At 43.2% G+C, this 14,734-nt stretch overlaps 1 protein-coding gene across 11 annotated transcripts in view; it reads right to left on the reverse strand.

Annotated features, from left to right (window-relative positions):
* Positions 1 to 13,998, reverse strand: part of AZIN1 (antizyme inhibitor 1) — a 39,486-nt gene extending 25,488 nt beyond the window's left edge. For 7 of the 11 annotated variants that reach the window (XM_031669308.1, XM_031669307.1, XM_031669303.1 and 4 more), the window contains exons 1-2: positions 12,792 to 13,998; positions 7,259 to 7,396 (exon numbers count right to left, since the gene is read on the reverse strand). The gene's annotated coding sequence lies outside the window, so the exon portion shown is untranslated. The remainder of the gene's footprint in view (positions 1 to 7,258; positions 7,397 to 12,791) is intronic. The other 4 variants (XM_031669300.1, XM_031669301.1, XM_031669302.1 and 1 more) reach the window with 2 other exon arrangements.
* Positions 13,999 to 14,734: the final 736 nt, after the last annotated feature.

Here is a 14,734-nt window from a genome sequence, read left to right on the forward strand (position 1 = left end):
ATAAATCAGGACAAGGCTTGCTTCAATAAGAAAGTCAGTAATCACAATGCATACCCCTAAAAATTATTTTTCAGGTGATGGGGTTGAAAAAACCAAGTAACCCTAGAGGAAGAAAACTAAAGGTGACAAATACAGAATTCTTTTAAAAGAGAGGAACAAGAATGAATTGGAAATAATCAAGGGGGTGAAAAATCTTAAAGGTTATAAGCCCAACAGGCTAAGTTTGAAGTGCCTGTGTAAAGACTGCCCAATGAACTGCCTCACCATAAATATTAAAATGTAGCTTAATGAGAAAACGAAATACACAATTCTCACAGCAATATTATTTTTGCATGTGGAATTAACACAATTAGACTCCCTTAAAAATGATGTCTTGACTATTCAGTATGAAGACTAAATTTGTTTTTCTGGAGAAAATGTGTGTGTACTAAAGTGTGTGTTTACCTGCACACGAGTGAAGTATTTACAACCCTTTGGGCAATTAAGATGTGATAACATTAAAGATGACTATTACAGTACAACATGAAGTATACAATCATTTTAATTTCGTTTTCTAGCTTTCCTGGTTACAATTAAGCATAGGGAATAATCCTTTAAAGAGACACACTATTTTGGTAACTTTAAGGCAGAGCTCATTGCCTGCCTGTCCCCTACTCACCAAAGGAAAACATACAGAATACATGTGCAATACAGTAACTGCAACCAAGACCAAGTTAAGCAGGTTGTTAAGAAATAAGATGCTGGCTGGGCATGGTGGCTCATGCCTATAATCTCAGCACTTAGGGAGGCTGAGGCGGGTGGATCACGAGGTCAGGAGTTTGAGACCAGCCTGGCCAAGATGGTGAAACCACAAATAATGGTGAAATTATTTGTAAATTTTGTATTTTGTAATTACTACAGGCGCAGTGGCGGGCACCTGTAATCCCAGCTACTCAGGAGGCTGAGGCAGGAGAATCGCTTGAACCCGGGAGGCAGAGGTTGCAGTGAGCCAAGATTACACCACCACACTCTAGCCTGGGTGACAGAGCAAGATTGTCTCAAAAAAAAAAAAAAAGAAGAAAAGCAAGAAATAAGATGCAATACTTCAGAGGCCCCTGTACATCTCTCCCAGGTGGTGGTGGGTACATCTCCCTTAGAATTTATTTAGACCTTCTCTAACCATCATTCCTTTGTTACTTAATAGTTTTATTCTTCTATGCAACCCTAAAACAGTGTTGGGCAGTATGGTACTTTACATTCTGGTACTAGAGTCCTTATTCCACTGACTGGCAGTTTAAGTAGCACTGATCCAGGGACTACAGTCTATACCTGGGACTGGAACTGCTAAATTGTTAGTGGCAAACAGCTTTCAAGTTTTTTGCTCATTTTCTTGTTTTTGCCTTTTATTTATCTGAAGGAGTTCTTCATGAATTAAGGATAGCAAACCTCTCATTAGGAGGATTATTTTGAGGAGGACTGTTTTGTCGGAATTTCCATGTTGAACATACCAGGATAACCCCATCCTACCTTTGGTCATGCCAAATATAACATGTTCATGCTGAACCTACATGAGCTAAGAAAATACCAAACTTGTTTGGGAGATCTTTGCAAACTGGGCATCAGAGGATCCATGCAGTAAAGAGCAAGAAGCAGATAAAAAGTGATCTGAAGTCAACATAAAGCTCATACTGCCAACCACAGTGGCTAACCCCTGTAATCTCAGCACTTTGGGAAGCTGAGGAGGGCAGATCACCTGAGGTCAGGAGTTCGAGACCAGCCTGACCAACATGGCGAAACCCTGTCTCTACTAAAAATACAAAATTAGCTGGGCATGGTGGTGTGCGCCTGTAATCCCAGCTACTTGGGAGGCTGAGGCAGAAGAATCACTTGAACTAAGGAGGCAAAGGTTGCAGTGAGCCGAGATTGCACCACTGCACTCCAGCCTGGACAACAAAAGCAAAACTCCATCTCAAAAAAATAATAGTAAAAAAAAAAAAAATTAGTAGGGCGTGGTGGCATGCACACCATGGCTGGACCTCATGATGGCTGGCTATGGCCTAGGCAGGTTGAACCTGACTATCCTAAACCCTGTAACCCAGTATGCTATACAGTATTTTCTACTCATGCGTAATGTAAAGAACAATGGATTATCAAAAAGGATAGCTAAATATCTGCTTTAGTTAACTTGTGACAAATTTGATGATTTGACTGGGCATGGATGACCCTGGAATGGAGGAAGGACAAAATATCTGTGCTCCCTGGGGCCTTATCAGTATATAAGCACTTCACTTGGAAGAGTCTCCTTAGGCTTACCTGAACAATGGGCAGTCTAGAACAGTAACCTACCATATACTAGATTTTACAGTTTACAAGCCCTTCTCATATATGCAATATCTCATTTATTCTAATGGAAGTTGAATATCGCAAAAGGGATTGGTTTACCTGGGGCTGGGGTGGGGTGTGGGGAGACCCAAACTGGAAAACTCTGAAACAGGCTGGGTGAAGACTGTGATGGAACACACAGATTGGTAGTATTAATTTTCTCAGCTAAACTAACCTCTGTAATAAATGCAAAAGCCATTTATCCCCTTTAAAAACTGGTCTATGGCCGGGCGCGGTGGTGCATGCCTGTAATCCCAGAACTTTGGGAGGCCAAGGAAGGCGGGTCATAAGGTCAAGAATTCGAGACAAGTCTGACCAACATGGTGAAACTCTGTCTCTACTAAAAATACAAAATTAGCTGAGCATGGTGGCGCATGCCTGTAATACCAGCTACTCATGAGGCTGAGGCAGGAGAATCGATGGAACCCAGGAGGTGGAGGTTGCACTGCGCTGAAATTGTGCCACTGCACTCTAGCCTGGGCAACAAGAGCGAAACTCCATCTCAAAAAAGAAAGAAAATACTGGTCTACATTGCTTTCCAATCTTTTTGACCTTCCTTAAAAAAAATGCTATATTTACTCAAAGCAAGAAATACCATGTCTCTAAAACTTTGTTTATCCATTAATATGCTAGTATTCACATTCTGCTTTTACAGAATATTTTTTTGCTACTTTACACAAGCACTGACACACCACTGACTCTACTTTACGCATGCCAAGGGGATAAACAGACTGTATTTCAACGATAGTGGTTTTACTCATCTTTTTGGTCCAAGAGTATCAACTGCCATTAATGAATGTTCTGTTAAATTTACTCATATCACAGTATCCTTAAAGTATCAAATAGCATCTGTGAGAAATTAAATGGGAGGGGGGGAAGAGAAGAAAAAAAAAAGTACCAAATATCAAAACTAAAATTTTCCCCTTTCTCTGCAGTCAGGGTCAACAACCTCCCTTTTTCTTTGAAACAGTCTTGCTCTGTCTCCTAGGCTGCAGGGCAGTAGTGCCATCTCAGCTCACTGCAACCTCCGCCTCCCGGGTTCAAGCAGGCCACAGCCTCCCTAGTAGCTGGGATTACAGGTGTGCACCACCATGCCCGACTAATTTTTGCATTTTTAGTAGAGACAGGATTTCGCCATGCTGGCCAGGCTGGTCTCAAACTCCTGACTTCAGATGATCCGTCAGCCTCGGCCTCCCAAAGTGCTGGGATTACAGGCATGCGGCACCGCACCCAGCGATAACCTCCCTTTTCTACTGACAATTTACAGTGAAACATGAGGAAGGAGTACTAGCAAATTAATAAAGAACATCTTTCCAGCCAGGTGCAGTGGCTCACGCCTATAATCCCAGCACTTTCGGAGGCGAGGGGGGAGGGAGGAGGATCACCGGTCTGGAGTTCAAGACCAGCCTGGCCACATGGTGAAACTCATCTCTACAAAAATACAAAATTTAGCCGGCCATAATGGTGGGTCCCTGTAATCCCAGCTATTCTGGAGGCTGAGGTGGGAGAATCACTTGAACCGGGGAGGCGGAGGTTGCAGTGAGCCAAGATCGCACCACTGCACTCCAGCCTGGGCGACAGAGGGAGACTCCGTCTCAAAAAAAAAAAAAAAAACACCACCTTTCCTAGTTAAAATAATCCTAATTAGGTAGGGAGCTCCTACTAAGGCATGTGTACATACTAGGAGACAAAATGTGAATATTTAAAATACTGATGTTCTTCTGAAGTTCCTACATGAATATATAGAGTTGACTAATCACAACCACGTAAAAAAAAATTTTTAGAGTCCATTTAAGCAAATCAATTAACTGAATCCCTTTTCCACACTGCACAACATTAAAGAGTATGTGATAATGGTTAATTCAATCTGACCTCATCACTGGATCAACTATGAGAAGCCAACTTAGCTTTCCACGTTTTAAAATATTTTCCATTAGGCTAATTCATTAATTATAATTGAACCTACAACCAAAATAAATAGAAAACTAGTCCACGGAAAACCTTTACTCCAGCATCAAGACCTAGGGGATTTCCTTTTTTTTTTTTTTTTTTTTGAGACAGTTTTGCTCTTGTAGCCCAGGCTGAAGTACAATGGCATGATCTCGGCTCAATGGAACCTCCACCTCCCGGATTCAAGCGACTCTCCTGCCTCAGCCTCCCAAGTAGTTGGGATTACAGGTGCCTGCCACGACGCTCGGCTAATTTTGTATTTTTTTAGTAGAGATGGGGTTTCACCATGTTGTCCAAGCTGGTCTTGAACTCCTGACCTCAGGTAATTCATCGCACCTGGCCTAGGAGATTTCTTAAAAGGCTCGCAAAAACTTTTTCACAATTAGGGGCCCATTAATCTTTGATATTGACCTTAAAATATTTTGTTAAGATATTTTTACAGTGTTCACATACTACATCATACACACATTCTAAGTTATGAAAGAAAAGGATTATGTAAGCAACTTCCAAAGTTTCCAGACACTTAATGGAATTAACTATCTCAAAATTCAGGTGGTTGATTTAAAACCTAACTCTGAAGCCAATTCCGGATTCTCAGACTACCTGCACTGGAATCCTAGTGGACCAGTTCAAGTAGAGTTCATATAGCTACATGCTTTGCAATGCTATGGGCCAAATAATTTCCATGAAGGCGGTTTTAACTCCTTTTAATGGTTTCCAAATAATATTGTTGATCTACAGAAAATTAACGCCAGGATTTTGGTGTCCAATAGAGCAAACTGTTACTGATTTGTAAGGATAAACACATTCCTGGAATGCAGAATTTTCTCTTGCCAATTTTACAAATTCTAGTCAAGAAACTTTTGGGGCCAGGTATCTTTGTGAATTCAGAATTCTCCAGATTTTTGAACAATAAGGTAGTACACATACTTTACATATGTTATGTAATAGTCTTCAGGAGAATGAGTCAGCACCCTGCAACCACAATATTTCTGCAGCAAAATTTAGGAATATTAACACTAAATGGGATAAGTAAAGACAAAAATAGCCTCAAATCAGCACAGATTCAGGTCAAGCTTCCCCCCCCTCCCCACCCCAAATCAGTTAAGGTTACATTAAGGAAGCTATAAAAAAAATTATTTTTAAGACTTTTTAGATTTCAGAATGCTATGAAAAAGGGATTGTGTACCTGTAGCTTTATAGCAAAGCATCAAATATGAGACATGCAAAATTAGAAGATTACCTGTGAACATTTAAACAAGTTATATTTGTTTGACATAATATACACTGTACCTGGGCATAATAAAGTTAAAAGTCAGTCACTCTGGCTGCCAGAACCTGCAGAATAAATAATCTTTAGCTTCTATCTGCTCCCATTCCTCCTACCCAAAAAGGAGGAGACACTACAGACTTTCTGAATCCTACATTATTAATCTAAAGACTACTTTTCCCCGATTTTGCAGAATCATTCAGCTCACTGACAACAGTCTCTCTTAATGCAAGGTAACTTTTCTTTAAAGCAAGAGACTTGAATTAAAAGAAGGATTATCTTTTATTATGGTCTTCCTCAAAAGATGAAGCTTGTTCTTAAATTTCTGCCTTGGAACCAATTCACGACTATGATGGTAACTAACAGATCGCACCACCCAAAAAGGTTTTAAATCTCCAAGCCAACTTGGGAGAAAAACAGCAGGTATGTTGCAAACAGAACAGATGGACTAACAAAAATTAGGCAACTGACTTAGTATTGAAATGGCGATGACCCCGCTTCTCTTTAATATGCACACAAGCCACCTGGATATAGACTCTGATTCAGGTTTGGGTGAGGTTGAGATTCTGTATTTCTGTTCTAGGTAAGGATGCTCATGCAATTCATCTGAAGACTACACTGCATAACCAAGGACAGTAATACTCAAAAAAGAAATTATGACAGTTTAAGACAAAAAGAACTGTTCCAATCCAACATTATGTTATAGCTGGGATTCAAAACACAGGCATTTGCTCAAATTTACACAGGTAGGAGAGAGCCAGTATGGGAAACCCTCTAGTCAACATTCTAAGTCAAAGCTTTCAAGAAATCTTACTATTTAAACTGTGTTTGTTTCTCTTTAGCCTTAAAAATCTAATTTGTATTAACATCAAATGTTTGCTTTAACATACTCTAATTAGAGCATTTTTATCCAATAGGGATCTGTTTAACAAGATCAGATTAAAGAAACACTAAAACTGATACCCTCAGCTTTCCTGAAAACTTACCTCCAAGTCTCTGACCAAACTTAAAAACGCTTAAATTTTAATACCAAAATCCAAATTTCCGTAAAAGTCTATACACCACAGAATTTATGAACCTACACAAATCTAGCAGCCCAAATTTAGTTTACTGTGGAATTACATTTTGCACAGGGCCTCAATTCTAAAGTAAAATCCACACATAGAAAAGCAAGTATAGTTAAAAACTATCCTTGAAAATCTTTTTTAAATAGATACATATAAATATATTTATATATATCTAAATATTTATTTTAATACCATACATATTTAGATATATATATAAATTTAGATATATATGTAGCTCTGTCATCTTTCAGCAAGTCCTCTAAAAACAATCCGTTTTCCCTACCAGCTGAGTAGCAAAAATCATTTCACTAAATGGTTGAATGATGTAATAAACTACAACTTAAATCCCAAAAGCCCTCTTCAACTTATATTTTCTAAGTTATGCATTCAAGATAAAGTTTTAAACGATCCAGTCATTGATAAACAATGCACATAACTAAAGCAGTCAAGTCTGTAAACAGTAACTGTCATAGCTCTATTTCAGAAATTTAAAAGTCACTACACTTTAAGAGGTAAATACAATTTCAAATTCTGAAAAATACTAAGCAAGGCAGCACTCTTCCTTAGATTTTAAAGACCTCCTCCCCCACCAACAAATGCAAATACTTACATGGACAAGTTGGGAGATGGAACCCCCCTATCATCAGCTAGGTTCCCAAGGTGGCTCAGCGTTGAAGTCGAACTGCTCTCTATACAGCACTTCTCCTAGGCCCTCTGGGTAGTTGTATACTTGGTCAGAAAGTTCGCCCTAAAAGAAGGAAATAGAAGTAGCAGAAGATAGTCCTATGTTAAAAAAAAGTTTAGGCTGACTTAAACATAAACTGTAGAATACATGCTCCTTTTATAACAATGTTTCATTAAAGTCACATTACACAAATGATGTTTTCAAAGGGTTTACCCCAGTACCAAGTACTTTATGTAGTAAACATTTCCAAGCTACTGTACTATTAAAAATTAACAGAACTCGACGTCATGGCCATCTTACCAAGTTGTTTTATCTGCCAACTCATGAGTTACCAACCTTCATTTTTGAAAATGAAAACTTCATTTTTGCTTTTATTTGTCCTCTAAAACTCCACATTTTTAAGTGACCCAGAATTTAAAAAATTCCAAGTACCCCCACCAATCTAATGTATATGCAAGACTTTATATGAATAATGTACTAGCATGATGTAATAGTTTGGAACCACCCGGAACACTCTTTTACTCCTCAAATAACTTCTTTGCCTTTTACATTTTAAGTGTAAAATTCCACCACAATACCAAAAGAAGATTTTAACTTAGCTAATGCATTATATATGTATCTAAACTAACTTTTGAGAAACATAAAATAACTTGAGAACTACCTTATAATATTAAGCAACTAATCTCTTAAGATTTATCTCCTCATATCTAACCTACTTAAGACATAATTCATTCTATTATCACCAGCAGCAAATAAATGTGGTAAGTGCACAGCACACTACATAACATGCTAGGTGAGTTTTAGACATTGTTATCAGTCATCACCTCTAAGCTAAAATGATATACCTATGTTTCTATTTGTAATTCAGTGGTTACTGTTTTAAAGTAATATAATCTGATGGTATTTGCTAGAAAGGGGTGGTAAGAAGGAAGCCAGAAAACCAGAAATTACAAAGTCAAGAGTTGGAGGGATTTCAGAAGCACTGAAGGCATACCTAAAGTGTATCTCACCAGGATCAAGGCACTCCTGGTGGAGGCAAAATGTTTCATCTATCTAGAAGCAGAAACTGATCACATGCTCAATGAATAACATTTATGGATAATGAGGAAAGAACTCCTACAAACATGCAATGATGATAATAATCTTACATTAGATTCCAAATAATGTACTACTCCATAACAAACATTCTGATTCTTTCAACACCGACATAATTTTTTAAATAAATAAAAAGTTGAGTCATGATGGGGACAGATCATTCTCAATTATCCTAAGGAATAGGATCAGATACCCTGGGTGAGACATTATTCATCTTTTCCTCAATACATATATCCACAGCTATTTTGCTGCTTAATGCAACCCAAGAGCAATGATGTGAAACATTAAGGACACTAAATGTCAGACATTCCAGAATGTTCCTCAGTGAGAACCCTACATTTCCATTTAACAAAAAGATACTAGTAGGGAATGAAGGCTCTAGAATTTGAAAGGCATTATTTAAATAGAAAAAATAAGGCTAGACGCAGTGGCTCCGAGCCAGCGGATCACTTGAGGCCAAAAGTTCAAGACCAGTCTGGTCAACATGGTGAAATCCCATCTTCTATTAAAAATACAAAAATCAGCTGGGCGTGGTGGTGCACACCTGTAATCCCAGCTACTCAGGAGGCTGAGGCACGAGAACTGCTTGAACTCAAGAGGCGGAGGTTGCAGTGAGATTGTGCCACTGTACTTCAGCCCAGGCAACAGAGAGAGACCCTGTCTCCAAAAAGAGAAAACAAAAAAGAAGAGAAGAAAAGATGAGCCAGGTGTGGCAGTATGCACCTATAGTCTCAGCTACTGAGGAGGCTAAGGCAGGAGGACTGCTTTGAGCCCAAGAGTTTGAGTCCAGCCTGGGCAATACAGCAAGACCCTGTCTATTGAAAAAGTGCATAGGATAAGCACATTAAGATAAACATACAGGATAGATAAGCCCTTCTTATAAGCACTTACATACAGGATAGATAGAATGTTTATCCTGACAGGATAAAAAAGCAAGAAGAAGGAGTTGTTAAATGGAAATGCAGAGAAAAGGCAGTATGGAAAAAAATAAATTATTTTCACTTAGAATGGTGTATGTAAACACTGCAAATTCTCCAACAACACCTTAGAGAATAGCACAGAGAGGGCTCAGTTGGTCAGTAAGATACAAGAAGCATTTTATGTAATTTTTTAAAATTTTATTTTCTTAAAGAATAGAGACGGGGTCTCACCATGTTACTCAAGTTGGTCTTGAATTCCTGAGCTCAAGTGATCCACCCGCATCAGCCTTCCGAAGTGCTGGGATTACAGGTGCAAACCACCGTGCCCAACTACAAAAACTTCCTATCACTTTGACAGTAACTATTCCAAACTTAGTATCTTAAATCAGTATGTCTCTGAAAACCAATGCCTTTACCAATGATTTTTAAAATTGTTCTGTGGTATTCTTTATAAAAACCCCAAACCCCAGTTTAATCATGAGAAAAACATCAGGTAAATTCCAAGTTTAGGGGAGGGGAGTATTCTACCAGATATCTGACAGTGCTTTTCTAGACTGTGATAGTAATGAAAAACAAGGGAAGACTGAGAAACTGTCACAGACCAAAGGAAACTGGGGAAGACCTGACAACTAAATACAATGTGGTAACCTGGATTCTGGAACAGAAAAAAAGACATTAAAGAAAAACTGGCAAAATCCAAATATAAATCTCGAAAGTAGTTAATAGGGCCAAAGTCAGTTTCTTAGTTTTAACAAAAGTACTGTAATAACGTAAGATGTTTCTAATAACTGGGTGGTAAGTATGCAGAAACTGTATCTCTGCGACTTTGCTGCGCAACTAAAATACTCCAAAATCAAGTTTATTTTATTTATTTATTTTTTGAGATGAAGTCTCCCTCTTGTCCCCCAGGCTGGAGTGCAGTGGCGTGATCTCAACTCACTGCAACCTCCGCCTCCCAGGTTCAAGAGATTCTCCTGCCTCAGCCTCCCGAGGAGCTGGGATTCCAGTCGCTTGCCACCACGGCCGGCTAATTTTTGTATTTTCAGTAGAGACGGGGTTTCAGTATGTTGGCCAGGCTGGTCTCGAACTCCTGACCTCAGGACTCCTGACCTCGATCCATGCGCCCGGCCTAATAAAGATTATTTTAAGAAAACCAACCAAGGGATAGTCACCTAATGGGCTACTACTCAGCAACACAAATAATCTACTGATAAAGACAACAGGGATGAATATTAAAAATGTGCTGAGTTAAAAGAAGCCTTTTACACCAAAGAATGCATACTGTATGATTCCATTCAAGCAGAAACTCTAGAATAGAAGAAAATAATCTATGGGTTAAAAAAAAAAAAAAATTCAAGATCAGTCGGGCGCGGTGGCTCACGCTTGTAATCCCAGCACTTTGGGAGGCCGAGGTGGGTGGAACATGAGGTCAGGAGTTCGAGACCATCCTGGCCAACACAGTGAAACCCCGTCTCTACCAAAAATACAAAAAGTAGCTGGGCGTGGTGGTGGGCGCCTGTAATCCCAGCTACTCGGGAGGCTGAGGCAGGAGAATCGCTTGAACTCGGGAGGCGGAGGTTGCAGCGGGCCGAGATTGTGCCACTGCACTCCAGTCTGGGCGACAGAGCTAGACTCCATCTCAAAAAAAAAAAAAAAAAAAAAAGATCATGGTTGGCTCTGTGGTGAGTGGGAGAGAATTTGAAAGGACAAGAAAAAACTTTTAAGGGTGATGGCGATGTCCTACATCTTGATAAAAGGTTTAGGTTACACAGCTGTATTTTTCTCAAAGTTTATCAAATTGCATACTTAACACTTGTGGGTTTATACTGATGTGAATTTTACCCTCTAAGATTTAAAAAATAGTAAGCGGTACTGAGCTCTATTTAATATGCATATACTAAAGTTGGAGGGGTGAAGTGTTCTGCTGTCTCCAGCTTAGTTTGAAATGCATCAACAAATAAGGCAAAATGTTAATTGCAGAATCTAGGTGGAAGCACAACTCTTTCACCTTCTGTTTGAAAGTGTATGTAATAAAACCTTGGGGGAGAAAGGCACTGACTACTCGACCTCACTTATTACCACCGATAATCAATTTCTTTTGGAGTCTTTCCTACTTAAACTCCTCGGGGCTTATTTCTCTTCATGATCAGCATCTGCACGCTCTAATTTATGTAAAAGAAATTAATCAATAAGGAGGGGCTTTCTAGACAATCATGAGCCATATTTCTGCCAACCCCTGCTATATCTGACGTGCTTTGATGTACTTCTACTTTGTGCTTTGATGTATCTCTACGTTAACCTTTGCTGAGCGCAAGGCAATTCCCCCTCCTTTGAGTCCTTAGATTCCCACCCAGTCTGGGAATTCACGATAGAAACACGACGGGACACAGAACTAATACAACCAAGATGCCACCACAAAATCCAGTTAGATGTGCTGAAACTTGGGGCGGTAAACTGTGTCCTCGACTGTTTCGGGTTTCGGAACCAGCAGCTTAGTCTATGAAACACTCCTTCAGGATAGATACCGTGTAAGTGTTAGAACACGTCACCACCAACAACCGTTGTCAGTCAAGACAGTAGCTGATAAGCCACCCGTCTACCAATCTGCCTCTTTCTGCCCAGGAACCGTGGCGCGGACGGAAAAACGAAGCCAGGGTGACTAATCCTCAGGCTCCAGGAGGTGACTGGGGTGAGTGAAGGCGACTTGACCCAATCAGGAACGCCGCAGGGGCGGAGCAGCAGCCCCGAGGCTTCCAGAAGGGGCCAAAGGCCTCTCGCTCGCTACCTGACACCGGGGCTTCCCCGCCGCCAGGCCCCAAGTGGCGTCAACTTTCCTCCACCAGAGGGGGACCGCGCTCCTCGCGCCCCCCAGGAATCCGACTTCCTCCGCAGCTGTCACCAGAGGCCGGCGCGGGGCCCGCCCCGCTCCATTCATAACCAGGACCCCAGCCGTTGCAGCCCACAGCGCCGCCCGCCCGCCGGGCTTCTGGAGGCGAAGGCGGCGGCGGCGCAGCGCGTGGTAGGGGCTGCGGGACCCCGGCCCCTCAGGGTTGCGGCCGGGCCCCCTCCCCGGAAACAGCAATGCACCACGGGAGAGGGGTGGGGGCCGCACGCCGCCAGAGGGGACGGTAACCCCCGGCGGCGAGACCCCCGCGCGCGCCCCCACTCGCACACGCCCCCTCGCCCCAACCACTGCGGCTCCGGCTCCGCCGAGCGTCCAGCAGCCGCCCGAAGGTCCCGAGGCGCGGCCCGCCACCCAGCCCCGCCGCCGCCGCCGGGGGCACAGACAGCCGCCACACATGCCGCCGCCGCCGCCGCCATGTTCGAGACGGCCGGCTGCGGGGACGCCTAAGGGTGGCGGGGCCCAGCCGGAGCCCCCCGGCCGACCCCCGAGGCCAGCCCCGCGTCCTGGCCCCTCCCGCGCTCCTCGGCTCGGTACTCACGTGAGATAACGGCCCAAAGAGTCGGGTAAAGCGTCTTCTCTTTTTCGGCGGAATTTTTAAAGAGGGATGTGGTTACCTTGAGCAGAAATACCCAAGGCGGCCTGGGCCATAGGCTGCGGGAACGACGTGGGGGTAAAAGCGCGGCACCGACACCAGCTGTGCAGCAGTGGCGGCGGCGGCCGAAGGAGAAATAGAACAGCGCAGGCAAAAGAAGAAAGGCGCGGTCTGGGTGGGAAGAGGATTCGGACTCGTAACACCGCAGAGCAGCACAGTGAGGAAGGATGAGACGAGGCAGAGGAGGCGACGGCAGAAGAAAAAAGGAAAAAAAGAAACGCTGCGGCCGCGATCTGAGCCTGAGAGTGTGAGAAGGCGGCGCCAGCGACGCCAGTATTTATATTAGGGGGCGTGGCCTGGTGACGACACAGCCGGCCGGGCAGCCGCGCGAGCGGGGCGGAGCGCGGCTGCCGCCCGGAGAAAAGGCGGGGGGGTGCGGAAGAGGAAAGAGGACTGAGCCTGGGAGAGAGAGGGGAGGGGGTGAGTGCGACCGGGTCATGCAGGTGCAGAGTGGCCGGTCGCTTCCCGCCCTCCCGCCACCCGCAGCTCCCCGGCTGGCGGAGGGCGGCCGCGTGGGTGTGGGCCGGGAGAGGGAGGCGGCTCGCCCGGAGCGCGCCGTCCGCCCGCCCCCCGCCGCCTCTCGGACGCCTGTGCTCACGCTGCGAGGCCCATGCATTGTGAGCCCGGTCGGGCTCCACGCTGGCAGCGTATGAGAGCTGTCCTGGGCCGGAGGTGGCGCGACCCCTGTGCGGCCTAGAGTGGGCCTGGGGTAAGCCTGTGTGGGCGCCGCTGCCGAGCCTTCCCGTCGAGGTCCCTCCGCTTTGTGAGGCCTGTAGTCCACCCTGGGGACTGTCTTTCCCGGCTGAGGCGCCCGCCCTCGGGGATGCGGTACTCCTTTAGGGAAGCGAGTTCCTCGTGGCCAGAAAGGACCGGCCCAGTGTCCGGGTGTTAAAAAGGGTTGTGATCGCGTGAAAATGTCCTCAGTGCTCGTACGTTGCAATACGGTGCAGTGGAAATTTTTTAAAGGAATATGGCTTTTATGTCTTCATTTTTAAAAGGATTGGTGCAGTCAGTCCCAAGCAGGACCTGCTTTGGAGAGGGGATTACTGATGTTACAAGTGCACATTACTTCAATCACCTAGGTCTCATTTTCGCGGTCGTTTTAATTTTTCTACTTCGCAACAGACTTTTTTTTTTTTTTTTTTTTGGTGGGTTCTAAGATGATCTATATAGCTTTTAATTTATTTCCATCTTTTTTAGATGCCTTAGCACTAAATGATCGTGATCAGAGACCCCGAGTTCTTTTGTGCTACTACGCTTTGCAACCCAGACACATAGCACAAATGGACTATGTATTGACACACCCCTCTAAAGTTAAGATCTTTGATATTAAGACTCTGACTTTTCCCCCTTTCATTCTTCTGAACCCTTTGTGTACTTTGAGCAGCACTGTGGTTGATTAATAAATCATAAAATGTGAAAGGCAGAAAGCGACCTTCCTAAGTGGAAAAGTAGAATATCTTGCGAGGCTGAATGAAAGAGTTTCGGTAGAATCAGGAGCTGTGGACGCATTCCTGATTTTGTTTTTCCTTATTTTGCTCGGCTGTATCTTGGCTCTGTCTTTCATTTCTTGAAAGTTCTGTTCCATTCAGAACATTTAAAAGCACAGCCAATCACTAGACCCTCTCTGGTGGAGGAAGAAAAACCAGAGATGAATACAACATTTGAAACCTTGCTTACAATCTAGTAGGGGAAATAAGACAGTGATACAAAATAAGTTGTTTTTTTCTTTCTTTTTTTTTTTTGAGACGGAGTCTTACTCTGTCGCCCAGGCTGGAGTGCAGTGGCCGGATCTCAGCTCACTGCAAGCTCCGCCTCCCGGGTTTACG

The sequence above is a fragment of the Papio anubis genome, chromosome 8 (genome assembly GCF_008728515.1).
Source record: "Papio anubis isolate 15944 chromosome 8, Panubis1.0, whole genome shotgun sequence".
In the NCBI taxonomy this organism is placed as follows: domain Eukaryota; kingdom Metazoa; phylum Chordata; class Mammalia; order Primates; family Cercopithecidae; genus Papio; species Papio anubis.